Below are 15,547 nucleotides of genomic sequence, written 5' to 3'. Positions count from 1 at the left end.
TGTCTTGGGGGGGTGGAGGAACAGGATGTATAGTGTGTGCTTATTTCTGGAGCCTCAGGAGAGCTGCCCAGATGTTGAAAAGAAGTAAGGAAGAGTTGGAGATAAAGGAGAAGGACCTCCAGGGCGGGACTGTAAAAGCTGATCCAGAATAGGAGTCATTGTGTTTTGCTCACAGCCACACCAGCTGGCTTCAAGTGGCAGGGGAGTTTTCCAGATAAGCTGTGGACAGTAGGAGCATAAATAAGGAATTTGGTCCAAAAGGGTGAAGCAAAAAACCTGAGGGATGCAATACACCCAGCAATAATTATTTAAGCAAGCTCTCCTTAAGAACAGCTGCTGGGGAGCTTGTCCCAGTGCAAGCCTTAGGTATAGCTGGAAATATGGTGATGCTCTGTTTGTTGATAGTTGTTGTGCAGTTGTCCTCAACAGGACTTTGAAGGAAGCTCTCTGGAAATCCCATTGCCACATGTGTTGGAGCTGGTTCTCTCTGTGCTTGGCTGTCAGGGGCTGCAGCAGTGACTGATGGCACTCACTGCACTTGATCATTGTGTGCTTGCACAGTATGGTTTTTTAATGAATTATCCCATTCTGGTCCTTCCCCAGGGCTTTCCCAAGACTTTCCTCCTGTCCTTTGTAGGCTCTCTGCAAGGACAGCAGTAGGGTTGGTGCAGCAGCCCCACTGACCCAATGTGGTTGCCTGCTGATGCTTCCTTTTGTTCTTACAGCCCTGGTGATATTTTGCTGTATCTTAATTTAAGCTCTGCTAAAACCACAGTTCAGGATCTCTTCTGTTACCTGAGCATGTCATGCTTCTTGTCCTAATCAAAAGGTATGTTTTTCTCTATGCACACACACTAATGTAGAGAAAAACCCTACAAATTAAAAAAAAAAAAAAAGACAGGCTTCCCCACATTATTCCCTGTAATTTTGTGTATTTGCAAGAATCCAGATGCTGCTGCTATTAGTAGGTAAGGAAAGCCCAGAACATCTGGCTTCCTAGTGAGTAATACTGTGGTTTAGTTGTCCCGAATTCAGTGTCAATAAACTCTAGTTAGTTAGTTATTCCCAAAAAACACATAACCTTGTGAGATAAGGAGTTAGAACCTCATTTCCTGCTGTCGCTGATCTGTTCCCATGTCCATGGATTTTCAGAAGTGAGTTGTGCCTTAGCAAAGCCCTTCTTGGCACAAAGTTCTTGGGTGGATTGATCAATCAGATTGGAAGGGGACCACAACCTTTCCAAAGTCCCAAAGGAGGTCAGTGCTCCCTCTTCCTCTGCTGCAGGGAAAGCAAAGATAACCTCCAGGGGTACATTTTGATGGCTTCAGCAAAATATTTGAAAATGGCAGCATTTTATCCAAACTGTTGTAATTTCTTGTGTCTGTTGGAGTGAAGTGGGTGGATGAGGAGAGTAAATCAGCAGAGAGCTGTGAAGGCCAGGATGATGGGCAGTGCAGTACAGCTGACAGATAATGGGATGACATCATCCATTTCCTGGAAAATCAGATGTTTCTGGCCAAATTATTCCAGACTCCGAGTGCTTAAGTGAGTTGGAGAGTTCCTGGAATATTTTAAGCAGATATTTCAGTAGTCTAGGTGTAATGTGATTAAGGATGAGTAACAGCAAGATATGAGTCAAGATGAGGGTTTCTGGTAACTCTTCTGTAGGCCACAGTGAGAATCATAGGCAAGGGGAGAGAGAGAGAGATAGAGGCTGAGAGTGATGGCCAAGATATGAGAAAAATTTAAGTCATTTAACCTTTGTCACTTGAGAGTGGAGAGCTCTAAATAAGACTTTTTTTTTTTTCCACTCTATGGGAAGACTCATGAATTGGAAGTATTGAAACACCCAAAAATGCCATGAGGGAGATGAAGACTAGGGAACAGCAGACAGCTTCCATGGTTTGGAAGAAGACTGAGTTGCTGAGATTTGGGGAAAGGTGATTCCTGCATTTTGCATAGTGGCGAAGGTGATTTCTGGTTACTTATTTCAGTTACCTTCTGTGGGTCTGATGTCTATGTCTAGTTGTAACACAAGGACAGAGTCCTTAGAGACAGGCTCAGCCTCAATGCTGGAAGGCAGAAAGAGACTCTCTAGATATTGCAGACAGCTCAAGACCAAGAGGGATTTTACTTGACAGTTGTTTGATTTCAAACTTGAAATTAAGCATAAACTGGGCAAGGAATTTGTATATGTATTTCCTTGGTGATAAGTGTAAGGAAAACCACAAGGTTTGGTACCTCAGGGTAGGAGGATGGAGGAATTGCTCCAGCACAGAAATAAGGATGCTCATGAGCAGACACACCTGGATCACTCCTGCTGAAGCAGGTACTCCCAGAAGGGCAAGCTGATTTGAGTTCTTCTGCTAAAGAAACTAAGAAAAACTTGGAATTAATTATAGAGACAAAACCCAAACAATATCAACATAAATAAACCTTTGCAACACGTCCAGCGACTTTCCATCAAAACCTTCAGAACCACAAGTATAAACCAGGGCTGTCCATGCCTCATCCAGCTGCTGAAATCCAGATGCTGGTATGTTAAGATAGGACCCACCTGCCTGGGCTGCTCACAGGTAACTGTGCTTAGGAGGCTCTTTAAAAGACAAAAAATGCTCCCACCCACCCTGTGATATGTGTCACCCTCGCAGCAGTCTGTGCTCAGCATGTCTGGCAAATGTGAGCTTGTCCTTTCTCATTCTTGTAAGATCAGTTGGTCAACAGTGCCTAATTATCTCGATCTTGAGTGTCTAATTAGCTAGATATTTATTGACTGTTTTGACTTGGTGCTCACAGGATGTCTCCTAGGAGGAGACATGGAGTGTGGGTGGATGGGGGTCAGAGAGGGCAGAGAGATGGTTGGGACTGAGTGCAAACTATATTCTGGGTTTTGGGAAATTAATACCTCTGTGAAAGTGAAGCTCTGTGATCCATATTGATTGGCCTCTAAATGTCAAAGGAAATGAGTCCCAAATGATGGGGAAATGCCCACAGGAGAATCCCATGGGGTAGTTGGTAATGAGATCCCAGCTTGGCTGGGGACAGCAGGTATGTGCAACACACTCTGCTTCTGTTTTTTTATGGAATTTTCTGGGTGCTGCAGGTGAGAAGCAAGTGGATGCTTCTAAAGCCCTCAAAGCTTCATTTTGAACCAGCAGCTCTGTCAGTCTGAGCAGTTGCCTGGCAGATGGAACCTCCTGGCCCCCTCCAACCTCCTGTGCGTCAGCTTCATTATCACTAAATTAGCTGGGTTGTCATGTGGGATCTTAGGAAATGTGGTTTTCCTTTACTTGAATCCAGAAATATTAAATGACGTGATGTTCTTGTTACACAAGGTGGAGGCAGGAATGGAGGTGGAGCAGAGGAACACTGAGAAGGAGTAAAGAGCTGTGGCCAAAGCCTTGAAGCAAGTCAAGACAAGTGATACTTCTATTTTCCTAGAAAAAGTAGCAGGTAGGAAAGAAGACCTGGAATCGTACACTGAATATAAATATGTGGAGTTGTGTAAATGGCACTTAAGTTCCAGGAGAACACCTTTGGAACACCACCTGATTATGGGGCTAAGAATTTTTAAAGCAGAGTTGTTTTGAATTCTTACACATTATTGAAAAAAAAAAAGAAAGAAAATGTGTTAAGTGGGTTAGTCTGTGCAGATTTCAGACCACGCAAGTACATATAATAACAAAATACTGTCAGAAAAGTCCTGTCTTGTGCAGGTGCTCCTTGATCTTGTGAATTGATTAATAAACAAAATCAGGTCTAAAAGAGGCAGCAAACCCTTTTGTGCTGAGCTGGGCAACACAGAGACTGAATCTCCCAAGAACTTGGAAAAACTGGCAGCAATTTGTGTGTTTTCCCATTGGGAAGGAGGTGAGGGTGGTTGTGGGAGACTCAAGCAGCCTCTGCAGTGAGCTGGGGTCAAGCACAGGGGACATGGACATCCTGTTCTCCTCCTTAACTTCTTTTTTTCACTCACAATAGACCTATCTCACTTTGAGACTAGTGCTTAGAGGAATTTTAGATGAGGCCATGCATCAGCATATCTGATCCCTTCTGGTTGCTGTGAGAGCCCTCACTGCCATTGCTTCCTCTGCTCTTTGCAAATTCCCCAGAATCTGGGATCTGAAACATCCCAGACAATGAGTTTCACAATGAAATTACTGTTGTGCAGGAAACACACTTTCATTTTCTGACTGATTATTTCGCTAGTTTTCCCCTAATTTGTTCATGTAATGAGAAAAGGGTGAATTGTTTCTTCAGCTTTTGTTTTCAATTTATCTTCATGCTTCAGCTCCAGTCGTCATTCATATACATTTTCTTTGCATACAGCCTGTTTTTATCACTCTTCTGGTTTTATTACAAACTCCTGAGATGTAGGGAAGGGCAATTCCAGAGCTGGATGCCCCAGTCAGAGTATGGGTGAGCTGTGGATTTAATGGGAGTTACTTCATGTTACCAAACGCAGATTAATTCAGTGTCATTTTTGTAGAGACACACAATCATTTAGGTTGGAAAAGGCCTTTGAGGTCATCAAGTTCACCCACTGACCCAGCACTGCCAAGGCCACCACTAACCCATGTCCCCAAGTGCCACTTCTAGACATCTTTTAAAGCCCTCCAGGGATGGGGACTCCACCACTGCCCTGGCAATCTGTTCTTGCAACACTCCACAGTTCCAGTTTTGAATACCCTGCAGGATTTTGCACTGTTAGTAAAATAATTGCTTTTGTGTTCACTTTTATGAGCCAGTTATGAATGTGGACCATCCACAGTGTCTCATCCTCACGGACTGAGGATAGGAAAGGCCAAGACTTGAGCTTTTCTCACAGTTTGTTAAGGGCACATCAATACTAAAGGAAAGGGCTGCCAAATTAAAAGCAGAGTGGAGCAGAGACTTCAGCCTCTGCATAAGCAGATGAAGGAGGGAATCAGGGATAAAGGAGATGTCTTCAGCCAGAAATGAGTGGCTTAGTTCTTGGGGAAAGGGGCAGAAACAGGACTATTTGGTGACAAATATACCTGACTCTGTTTTTTTGTCCCTCAGATATAGTCAGCCACTGAAGTTGCAAGGCTAAGATATTTTCTGTTCTCCAGGGGCTCCATCTGCTCCTTCAAGCACCATTGCTGCTGTTGTTGTGGAGTGTTTTGGTTTGGCTCAGTTAAAGTTTAATAGGTTTGGGTCATTTCATCTCAAAGCCCTTGCAGTTCAGCAGCTACAACAGGGCAGGACCTCTTCTAAACTTCTACGAGGAAATTCATGCAGACAGCAGCAGCTTCCCATAAACAAACTGAATGTATGTTGGGGTAGAAATTCATCTTTTGAGACATAAACAAGAAAAGGACATGTACATGTAACAAGGAGTGAAGCTTGGAATGTAAGTGCCTGGATGTTCAGTCCCCTCTGCATGACCACTTGAGCTGATAGAGCAGTGGTAGACAAGAGTCTGTGCAAGAGGAGCCCTAAAAACCAAGTGAAGAAACAACTGATTAATCTTTGTCTTGGATAAACATCTTAATGGGAATAGTTGTGGGATCTGAGTTCAAAAGTCACAATTTGAGGGATGAAGAAGTCTCCAAGAAAAAGTAATCATCATACCCCTGTTCCAGCTCCTAGTAGTAAGAATAAGACCAGTAGCTGGAAGCCTTATTTATTTTTGACTTTATGTTGGAAAGGAAACAGAGTGGGTATTGCACATCTTGAATTTTCTAGTAGCTAGAAAATAAAGGAGGTAGTTCCCTTTGCACATGAGCTTGTGGGGCCTTGCCTGTGCCTGCAGGAGGGATTCTCTGACCCAGGCAGAGCTGAATCTGATGTTTAGACTTGGACTTGGTTACCCTTGCTGCTAAACTTCAGTCTTATTATCTGAGACATTCTGTTCTTTGCTTAACTACAAGATCCATTTATTATCTTTAATTTTAGGTTGCCCAGAGAAGCTGTGGCTGCCCCTGGATCATGGAAGTGTCCAAGGCCAGGTTGGACAGGGCTTAGACCAACCTGGTCCATTGGAAGGTGTCCCTGCCCCTGGCAGGCAGTGGGACAATGACCTTTATGGTCTCTTCCAACCCAAACCATTCCATGATTGTGATTTCTTCTTTCTATCAGTTTGGAATGCCAGCATTGCTACTGTGTTGCAAAGGGAATTAAAGACTTGCAAAACCAGCAGCCTCTTTAAATGTTTGGTTTGAAAATACAACACAGGATGCAATTTTTACCCAGGGCAGCTGTGTTTGGCTTCGTCTTCAAGTGCGTGAAGCTCCCCAGGCAGCTGCTGCGTTGCTGCCATAGCACTTCATAGGAGGAATGAGCCTGATGTTCATATTCCCTTTACTGTCAGAGGCATTATTTTCACATTTTACAAGTCATGATCTATGCCTTGTTAAGAGATTTAAAAAGCATTATTCCAGGAAGTTAAATTACCAAATTTCTTCATTTCCCACCCCCTCCCTTTCCGTGGGGGACGTTCTGCTCTGCTCCCATTACGAGCTCTACCTCTTCACATGGTGTTTGTAAACACTGCAGATTCCCTGCTTCCCTCTGCCAGCACTTTCCTGTCCAAAATGGACTGTCTGAAATCAGCCCTTGTGGTGAGCACTGCTCTGGGTTTCTTTTCTCATTCCTTAGGATGAGCCTTTCTGCCATCTGAAGCTTCGTTCTGCTCTTCTGTTTCTCCATCTTAAAGCACTGCTGGATTTCCTTGCTTGCCTGAAGTTCCTCAGTTTTCTCTTGTGGGATTGCTGTCACCTTGTGCAATGTCTTTTTATTTTCTATTAAGTGATTTGTCCCTGTATTGGACATCACCCCTACCCTTACCATTCTCATTTATTTCATTTAGTAACATTAAAGCTCATGAATGAGCTCTCTCTTGGGGTTAGGATTTTTTTGTTATTGCTAATGCACTTATAAAGTTAGTTAGAGACTTTCTATCCAGCAAGGTGTTCTGGCACGTTTGAGTTAGACTTTCCTTTGCCTTTTCCAGCCCTGGAGCTCTCCTGGAAGCAGAGTTACATCATCCAGCAGGTTCCTTACACAATGTGTATTATGTACTCCACTGTGTAACGGAGGAAAATCATGTCATTATTCCCTCCAGATATTAAACCCCAGCTCAGCTCAAAGGGGAACTATGTGGAAAGCAAACAACTCCCTTTCTAGTATCATCAGTGGGTGCTTTTTCAATATCCTGTATAATTTAGGGCTGAAAGCACCTGTCTTCTCAGCCAGATCCACGAGGCACTGAGGCATGACTGGCTGGAGCCCAGGCACTGGAATGCCCTCCTGCTGAGTTATTTCTTTAGCCATAATCAACAGTCACTGTTTATCTGCAATCTGACTTCACACTGCATTTTCTGGGAGTCTGGTGAGACTGAAAACATGCTTTTGAACCAGTGGCAGCAGCAATGTCTGTGCATGCAAACTGGCATCTCTGCTCCCAAACTTCCCTCTAGCACCTATGAGAGGAGAAAAAGGGCTTGATACAAACCAGTAAGGGCTCTATTTCAGTGTAAAAGTTGGTAAAAGAATATGAAATGTGAGCTGATTAGCTGGGTCTCCAATACTTGAAGTATCTAGTGATTCTCTGCACAATAGTTCCTCATGATATTACCCTGACAGGCCAGCCTTGGTGACAGCCAAGGGGCCATACATTGCTTGAAATAATTAAGCAAAAATATCTCACACATGGCTTCTCCCTGAGAATGTGGCCTTATCAGGTTTCAATTTTATTTTGTTTTTGTTCTGCATTATGACTTGTTCTGCTTGAGGTTGGTTATGGGGATTGTGGCAGGAGGGGCTGGAAGGGAGAGAGAGCAGAGTGTGCTTCGTTTATTTTGGAAAAATACATACGATTTGCAGATGAACAACTACTGTGATACATTTTTGTTATAATTTCTGATTGTAACTCTAAATGATGGTTATATTAATAATAGATGTGATGTTGTGGGCTCAAGTGTTGAGGTATTTCAGTGATTGGTATTCTAGAAAAGCTTTTGGTTTTAAGAGCCAACTTATGTTGGTGCAGAAGTTGAAGGGATTTTTATCCACTGAAATTTTCAGAATTGGTTTAGCTAAACAGGTAACTTTTGGGCAATGTTCAGCAGAGAAGGGGAATAGCTTTGCATCTTCTTTCTGGTCTAAAGCCGCTGGGAATCTTGATGGAAGCCATACAACCATGAGCTAGGGCAGCAAAGCTGCTCAGGTCGCCATAGAAATGCTCAGGAATCTCTGATTTAGCTGAAAAGTAAATTTTAAAAAGCACAATATTCTGAAAAAGCTGCTGGCTGAAGGCAGCCTTTCCCATAGGACATATCTGCTTATATTAGCAACAAGGATGGATTAACTGGATGATGGATGAAAGAGGATCTCTTTGAATCTTGGTTTGGAACATGAAGAAAAAGAAACAAATTTTTGTTTATTTTGAGGCTTGGAAAAATGAACTTGTTTGTCACATCCCCATTCAAAGCCTTTTCTTGTTTGCATAACTTTGCAGAAGGTTGAGTTTGCAAAAAACAGATGCTGACTTCAGTCCCTCAGGTGGTGTTTTGTGAGCAGTCCAAGCTGACGAAACGGAGATGCTGCCAAAAGGAAAGTTTCACATCCGCTCTTCATCCCAGACCTGGATTGCCACCCCTGCTCTCCTGCCAGCACTGATCCTCACGTGGTCGTGGGAAGGTTGGGAGGCACCAGGCTTGGCTTTCTGGGACTGACTGTGCCAGGGCTGTGCTGGCTGCAGGAAGGGAGGATGTGAGGCCAGGAGGTGACAGATCAGCCTGAGGGTCAACAGGCAGCACTTGGACAAGCTTGGAATGAACACGGAGCTCCAGCTGTGGTGCTGATGGAAGTGACCTTCAGCACCTGTCAGCCTCTGGGCTATGATAGAAAAACAGTGACATTTTTCTGGCTGCTCAGATTTATTTAAGGGGCTGTTCAGTAGCAGAACCAGCAGTGCTGGGGTCTGGTGGTGCCACATTTTGAAAGCAAGCTCAGAGGTCCAGCTCTGAAGGAAGGGTCTTTTTGGGCAACTACCAGTAGACAACCCTAGCCACACTTTCAGCTCTCTGTGGGAGAATCAAAGCCTCAATGTAGTGTGAGGCTACATTCAAAGGCACAGAAGAAGCAATACATACACCTCATCTTGCTGTTCCAGCATCAGGAAAGAAGTAACGAGGATTTAAAATTAATCATTATTTACCCTTACGGTGTTACTTGAAAGATAGTTCTTCTTTGGATACCTTGAAAGTCACGGAATGGAATGACTTGGTTGCATCATTTCAGAGCAGCTGTCGAAACCTCTCAGTAGCTTCCAACTGAGTAGCTGGAGCAGGTCATGGGACACTCGCCACTTGGCCTGCAGCTCATGGGTTTTATTGTTCCTGGGAAAGAAGAGGAGCAGTTGCAGGGAAATCTGGTGGAGCAGATGTAATAATGGATCCAGGGGCACTCACTGCATACTCTGCTTGCTGCTGCAAAGCAAAGCAAACACAAACATCCCTTCATTTTTTCCTGTACAACTAAATTTTTTTTGGTTTTTAGGGGAATTCTAAACTGTTCTGTCTAGAGGTGTGGAATGATTGCCTTGGAGATTTTGGGAGCCTATACCCATTGCATATGAAATGTATCTGGAATGTTGTACTGCACACCTCTGTGTGCACAGAGTTTGGGTTATTGAGCCAATCATCTCATTGCTGTTTGGATAACCTTCCAAAATTAACAGAAATCCAAGGAATCTGGGATGCTTAATTTGACATTGTTTCATGAGCAAGGTATCTTGTCTCTGAAGGCTGGAGTTGGAATCTTCTGATGTTAAACTGGGGCAACAGGAGCAGGAATATGAAATGTAAGGAGTGAAAACTGGGGACACAAACCTGCAGTGAATCAGTTTCCATCATTCCTGCACTACAGGGAACTTGGATTTTTAGGTGCTGCTTAAATTGAAATTGGTCCCACCTAGAGCTGTATAAAACTGCTGAGTATTCTACTTAGATTTCTTGTCTTTTTCAGTTTGGCTTTTTGGGATTTTGTTCAGTGTGTGGGTTTGGTTTTTGGTTTGGTTTTGTTGTTGGGTTTTTTTTTGAGGAATGGGGTGTGGGATTAGGTTCAAGTGCTGTTAAATGTTCAAGTACTGAGGGACCCTGCAGAAAATGAAGTGCTCAAGAGGATGGCCATTTTCAGTAAGTGGACCTAATCAAGCATAGATAATGGGGAGTTAGACCATCTTTGAAAATCATGATGTGTGTCACATAAAAGGGTTGGAGACTTACTGTTATAAGTTTATTTAAGTGAAGACAGATTTGGCTTCTTATGGATTTGAATCCTTCTAGGGACTATTGGCATGGAAAATTAAGAGGGATTTTGCTGGGGATGTGCCTGGAGGCATTGCCTCTGTCTTGGTCATATTTGTGCACACAAAAAGAACCCGAAACAGGATTGTTAACCTCTCAAACTTCTCCAAGGCATTGAATAGAGGCTTGTGTTTCACCGAGAGAAAGCAGGATGTCATCTGCTAGAAAAGCAATTTCATATTCTTTATCATGGGCTGTGATGCCCTGAATCTCATTTAAGGCTTTGAAGTATTCTGAACCCACTTGCATTATCACCAAATCCCCTCCAGTGAACGTGTTCAGGGTAAGGCACATATCTTAAAGGAAATAGCCATGCAAGGAGCCTTCCCTGTGATAGCTGAGACGTTCGTGCAGACATTGCAGAGAGTAATCTAAAACTTCCTTGGCTGCAATTAAGTAAATCCTGTGTCCTACAGCACTGAGATAATATCTCCACAGAAATGCTTTTTAAAAGTTTCCTGTTTCCATTGTGTTCTCAATCCCCAAGGGATAATATTCTCATTCACCAAGTTCTGGGCCCTTAAAAAAAATAATAATTAATACAGCTGTGAGTCAATGGGATTCCCCAAGTTTCTTTTTTGGTTTTTGCTTAAGGAGCATTGCAACACACAGGGTTTATTTGAGCAGTCTGGGAGGATTCTGGGGTTCTCACACAGTTGGCTAAGCTCAGGGACATGAGAAGGAGGCAAGGGAAAATGTGGATTCTCAGGATGCACATCAGACCCTTTTATCCCACACTTTGTCTGTGTTTGCAAAGGTTTTCCCTCTCTCTGTGCCATCACTCTGTGTTTTGGGGAAGTGCTGTCTTGTGATGAGCATACACATGTGGATTCAGTCCCAGCTGTGCTCTGAGTCAGTGAATGACTTCACCTGCCTCAGTTTCTCCAGCTGTAGCGATGATGACCAACACAAGGGCATAAAAATAATGCCACAATTCCCAAATTTTAACCCACTTTTATGCATACCCCTAGGCTCTCTACCCAGCTCATCCTGGATTTTGAGCTTCTGCAGTGAAAGCTGTTGGACAGTGGAGCCTTTGTGCAGAGCTGGTGGCAGATGGTGTCTGGTTCTCCAGAGGAACCCAACCCACAGCTGAGTGGTTTGTCTCTGTCTCCCTGATCTGCTGGAGACACTGCTCTGAAGTGAGTCTCAGGAGGAGACCGCTGTGTTTCCCAGGGCATTTTGGATCTGCTGCTCCATCCCAGGCAACAGGAGAAGGAGGAGAAAATGGTCCATAAAATTTCCATTACTCTGAAAAGCAGAAACATCTGTTGGAGCCTGCGAGTGAGGTTGGAAGTGGTATTTACCAGCAAGAAGCTGGCATCTCGTCTGTTCAGACCCTCTGCAAAATAACTCCTGCTTCCTCCCATGGAAAATAACGTGGAGGAATCTCTGAGTCAGGATCTGCCCCAGGCACTGAAAGGCAGCAAACTCCTCACTCTCAGCCAGGCTGTGTGGATGGATCTACGTTCATGGTGAGTCTGCCCAGGCTCTGAACGAGGTGCATCTCATGAGATCCCAGCTCAGCAATGGGCTGTTTCTAATAACAAGTCTTACATAAAGTCAGCTGTTCTGCATCACGCACTCTGGGTTTAGGAACTCAGCTCTTTAAAGCAGAGTTTCTGAAAACAAGCTGGACTTTTTAAATTTTTTTTTTTAAAGGAGGGAATTGGAGGAAGTGGCAAAGTTCCCAAGTTATCCAGAGACCTGTGGTTCCTCCATTCCCAGGAAAAATGTGTGTCAGGGAAAAGGGAATGGTCTTAAATGCTTTTAAGACAGAGTCTTGATTCTTGGTTGTTCTACATAGAGCCCATGACTGCCCCTTCCATGGTAATTTTGGTACTAGAATAGCAAACCTCTTCTCTCTGATTGCAGAGCTGCCCCAGCAGAAACTGCTAGAAGAGCTAGAGGTCTTCAATGCAGCAAGTTCCCTTCTCCTCCTGTTATTCCAGAGGGTGGAAGTGTCCCACTGTCCTGGCTGCGTGAACTTCCCAGAGTTATGCTGAGCCCTGATAAATCAGAACTTAATATGGAGAAATGACCTGCACCTGGGTAAGTCCAATGTCCACCTAAGTTTTAAAAAATGAGAGGTATGTGTAGGTCTGGGGTAGGTTTGGTTTCTCCTGTTCTCCTGTTGCTTCTCTGTTCAGTCCTTAACAGACTCCAGGTAAGATCAGGTATGCTCTGGGTGCACACCAGAGCAGGCTTTTCTGGGAAAAGAGTGTGAAATCCAGAGGCTGGAAACTACTGTGAACAACCTCCTCTGGGTAGCATCCTCTCCTGCCAGGTGTGGGGGTCTGATGGCAAATTTTTCATATGAAATATGGCAGGAAGGCAATTAACATCCTTGGCTTTCATCACAAGGTGATTTGCCAGCTGCTTCCTCCAGTCTGTTTTATTGTGAAGCATCTCATTAAACAGCAAAAGGGAGCTAAATGGTGGTCTGAAAACCAAGAGGTGAGAAAGACTCTCCCGTGTCACTGCTGTGGTGTTTCACAGGCACAAATCACTTCATTTGTTCACATCCCTGCCTTGCTCCAAGAGCTCACATGAGCACAAGAGTCAGTGTGTGCTGAGCAGAGGCTGCTCCTGCTCTGAGGGATTGGCTGATTTTGGAATGAAATTAGTTGTGAGCTCTGTACTTACACTGAGCTGGCCACCTGTGCCAGGGGTTAACAGGTTATTTCCTTGGCTTTGTGCAAATAATTTTGAGACCTGACTCTGTGGGCACTGCTGCTGCTTCCTGGCCATGCAGTGCTGTCAGAAGAGGTGTCTGGGTTTGCCCACCCTGGTTCCAGAGGGCACAGGGAAGGAGGCCATGTCTGTGACAATATCCTGATCCCCCTGTCTAGGGCTGTGCAATACTTTCAATCTATTTTTTCTCCCTTCCACCTGTGCTGCACAGCTGGAGAGTGCTTGGAGGGTGCTGTTGTTTGGGGAGTTGTGTGCTTCCCTCTGGAGCATCCAGGCTGAGCACTGTCGGATGCAACATCCCAGGCTAAGCCATTAGAGTGACTATAAATGGCATTTCTCTCTGTCCTTTGGCCAGGTTTTCTTCTGAGGATAATATATGTGCATTGCAATGTTGGCTAACAATGCCAAGGACTGCTGGAGGAAGTCTTGCAAATGACCCATTTTTTTTGGTGAGATAATCTGTGGGTTATTAAAAAGACGTATATTTAAAAATCCTAAAGTCAACAGATTTGCATGAAAAATTGTCTGCCTTGCCTGGCTTACTTGACACTTTGGCTGTCTCAGAACAGATGGGACAACATCCAGCTGTGGGAAAGGAAATACATTTAATGTTCATATTGTGGTCATTGAAATGTGAGGGGCACCAATGGGCTCAAAAGGAACCATTGAGAAAATCCCCAAAGCCTATCAAAGCCTAGGTTGCATAATTTTGACATAACAGCACTGCTTGGAGTAGCTGTGCTAAATCTAGTGGATGTCCAGGCTGTTCTGCCCTGTCATGAGAGATTAGGTCTGATTAAGACCAGTGTGTTTCCAGAAAGCATTTGTCCCTGCAGATCCACACAGGATGTTCTTGTGGGCTTAAAGAAGAACCTCTGAGGAGGCAGAAAGCTGGTTATTTCTGGAGAGAGAAAACACGAGAGACAGACTGGATTGAAAAGAAGGACCTTCAGCTGTCCCTGATATTCATTAACATTGCTGGTAGGAAAGAGTTCCTCCTCTGGTAGGATCAATCTCTCACTGCCCTGGTGGGTAGGAGCTGCTTTGAGGAGCTTTGGCTATGTGGTGCTTTCTTGAAAGTGTGGAACTGGTGCCAAAACAATTCATTCTGTGTAAGAAAACCCAAAGGTGAATTAAAAACTGGCTTAATCTGTACCATCCCTCTTCTCTGCCTTCTCCAGGGAGTTTTGGCAATGAGGGCAACATCCAGGTCCCTGAGAGCCCTGTGTCAAGGGCTGAGATGGTTCTGCAGCACAGAGGGACTTTCCCTCCCCACAGCTCCCTGCCAGCCAGCTAGAACCAATACCCTGCAGCATTTCACAGCTCCCCTCTTCCTAACATTTCCTTTTCCTTCTTTTCACTTAGAGGTGAGCCTGGATTTAGCCCTTGCTGACTCTTGATAAAGTTGCTCAGTGGACCATCTCAGCCATGTGCAGTGGGCAGAACAAAAGCTCCTGAGCGTTCAGATCCACCTCCAAACTGCACAGCTTGAGCTCATCTCCACGTTTAATTACACCAGACCATTCCCATGTGTCTCTGGGAAAGATGTGTCCCCTCATCTCTGTATCTGCTTAAAAATTCTATCAATTGCCATTTTTCTAAATCCTTCTATCAAAGAAATCCTCTCCCCTCCCTCCTAAATCTCTTGCACTTGGAACTTCAGGGAACAGAGCAGATGCAGCTTGATGCCCTCATCCAAACTAATGATTTGTTTCTGGCCGAGAACACGTTACCATCAAGGGGTTTTAATATTCTGCAGAATTTAGTGGAGGCCAATAGAGTAGGAAGGGGGTTAGATGCTCTGCCTTTGCCAAGATGTTTATGCAGCAGGAATGTTATTTATGTAAATCTGGAAGCACTCTTGAAGCGATAGCCTCGCTCTTGCATCTCAGACTTTTTTCATTAAGTCGTTGATCTTCCTTCAAAAAAAAAAAGAAATATTTTTTTTAAATAAAAAAATCCCTCTGAAAACCTAAAACTCGAGCATGAAAAGTGCTTAGGGAAAAATATTTACTGCATAACTGCTCCAAACAACCCACATTATACAGACCACGGCAATTCCTGAAGAATGCTGGGGTAACAACCACCGGATTCGGGGTTTCACACATCCTCTCCCCTCTTCTCCAGCTGCCTCCTTTCTCCTTCTAAATGAAGTTATTGACTGTTCCAACATCTCACTGTCCTCTTTGGGGTGAGCCTGTTTCACCTAAACAGGCCATGTACACACAGTATATTAAAATGTGAAGTTCTAATGCCCAAAGTATGTGTGCAGGGGATGAGCAGCATCCTCATCTCCAAGTTGTTCCTTCTTCAGCAGCACAAAGCCCAGCACAGACCATGTTTCTTACATGAAGCAAACAGATTCTGGCACAACTCAGCCTGTGCTCCTGACTTTTTTTTTTCTTTTTTCTGAGAGATATGCTGTCCTTGTAAAATTTTTAATGTTTTATAAATTTCCTCCCTGCACATAAGTGCTGCTCATAGCTTTGTCTGTTAAAACCCGACACATAACAAGAAAG

General features: G+C 44.1%; 2 long non-coding RNA genes across 2 annotated transcripts; both read left to right on the top strand.

Moving 5' to 3' along the window:
• Positions 1-906: 906 nt before the first annotated feature.
• On the top strand, positions 907-11,790 carry LOC146432582 (uncharacterized). The gene is made up of 3 exons (XR_014854243.1): positions 907-1,940; positions 3,336-3,453; positions 11,306-11,790. It is a non-coding gene; the product is annotated as an uncharacterized LOC146432582 (long non-coding RNA).
• Positions 11,791-12,215: 425 nt separating this feature from the next.
• Positions 12,216-15,269, top strand: LOC146432581 (uncharacterized). Its single transcript, XR_014854242.1, has 4 exons — positions 12,216-12,386; positions 13,384-13,477; positions 13,865-14,031; positions 14,394-15,269. It is a non-coding gene; the product is annotated as an uncharacterized LOC146432581 (long non-coding RNA).
• The last annotated feature ends 278 nt before the right edge of the window (positions 15,270-15,547 follow it).

This window comes from Lichenostomus cassidix, chromosome 10, assembly GCF_008360975.1.
Source record: "Lichenostomus cassidix isolate B80296 chromosome 10, HeHo_3.0, whole genome shotgun sequence".
Classification (NCBI taxonomy): Eukaryota; Metazoa; Chordata; class Aves; order Passeriformes; family Meliphagidae; genus Lichenostomus; species Lichenostomus cassidix.
This window is presented reverse-complemented; position numbering and strand designations above follow the sequence as displayed.